Raw genomic sequence first — 1,307 nt, 5'->3', positions numbered from 1 at the left:
GTTTTCTTTTTATATATATATATATATATATATATGTATTTTTTTGTACAAATTAAATTTTTTATTTTTTTTTAGAGTCTAAACAGAATAAGTGTGAGTGGAAAAATAAACAGTTAAAAGTTTTTCTGCACGTGCAGGGGGGGTTTGTAAAAAGCAGGCCTTTTGTGAAGGCCTTCCCAATCAAAATTAATGAATAATAATTTAGCCGTAAATAAAATGATCCACATGATGACCTTTCACCTGATGATCTCATCTGGGACGATCCCTCACATTCAGACACCTTTAGTCACCTTCAATGACGTCCGCGGCTGCCGGTAAGTGGAGTTCTCAGCGGAGTGGTGTGCTTGTATACTTGTATTACTAAATTACTATTTTGCAAGAACGACGTGAAGAGAGCATGCACAGCTGTTGTTTATATTGCTGTTTGTAGCCTGTGGAAGTAACGTTAGCTGCAGCAAGGGGCTATAATTTTTGTTCTTATGAATTATAATTTATGATGGTTTATAAAGGCTACTACGCCTTTTTCCCATTTTTATCACATAATAAGGCAGGAAATATATTTTATAGTTTCTATACTAAATGATATGTCATTCAGTACTATATAGTTTATGTATTACCTGGAGATAACTTGAAAAACACACATACACCATATATTTTCGCAATCGTGTGTTTATTGTCTTCACGTTTCATCAGTAAAAACGTTTTTGCTTTTTATTCAGCTCAGCTACAGCGATAGCCAGATGCTTTTGTCCATATTAGGGATTTCCTGCACGTCATAAGTTATTACTTCTAAGAGTCTGTTTCGGACTTTCTGCGCAAGAGCGTCCTTCCGGCTTTGAGTATGAATGAAACATAAACTGAATGAGAGAGTTCAGTGCTCCTGATTCACATCTCCTCATTTTTGGATACGAATAAAACGTCAGGTCATTCGCAGACTATCGATCCTGTCTATTTGAATTTAAATCTAGATTTAAATCTAAAAACCTCTACATGAACACACCTGCCCGAATAAAGTGCGGGGGACGCATTTACATTTTATTAAGAATAATAGTAGTCCAAGGCGCTCGAATCTTATTCAAAAAAATTTTAAAAGCCTTTATTTCATCATGGCTATAAGTTTTAAGAACAGGTGACAAGTGCACACCTACGCGTTGCGGCTATTTTGCCTTCGTCAGGGTGTGAGTAACAAACACAATCTGAGTTCATTTTAATCAGCAGTTAATTAGTCAAATAACAATCACCTGGTCGTTCTACACAGGACAAACAATAGAGAGGAAGTTCGACGATTACATATCAAATTAAATCAA

General features: G+C 35.5%; 1 protein-coding gene across 1 annotated transcript in view; it reads left to right on the top strand.

Moving 5' to 3' along the window:
* Positions 1-1,307, top strand: part of plxdc1 (plexin domain containing 1) — a 186,701-nt gene that overhangs the window by 160,936 nt on the left and 24,458 nt on the right. The gene's annotated exons all lie outside the window — the stretch shown is intronic.

This window comes from Sinocyclocheilus rhinocerous, unplaced genomic scaffold (genome assembly GCF_001515625.1).
Source record: "Sinocyclocheilus rhinocerous isolate Xijiao unplaced genomic scaffold, SAMN03320098_v1.1 scaffold2234, whole genome shotgun sequence".
Classification (NCBI taxonomy): domain Eukaryota; kingdom Metazoa; phylum Chordata; class Actinopteri; order Cypriniformes; family Cyprinidae; genus Sinocyclocheilus; species Sinocyclocheilus rhinocerous.
The sequence above is the reverse complement of the archived record's forward strand: the minus strand, read 5'-3'. Positions and strand labels throughout refer to the sequence as shown.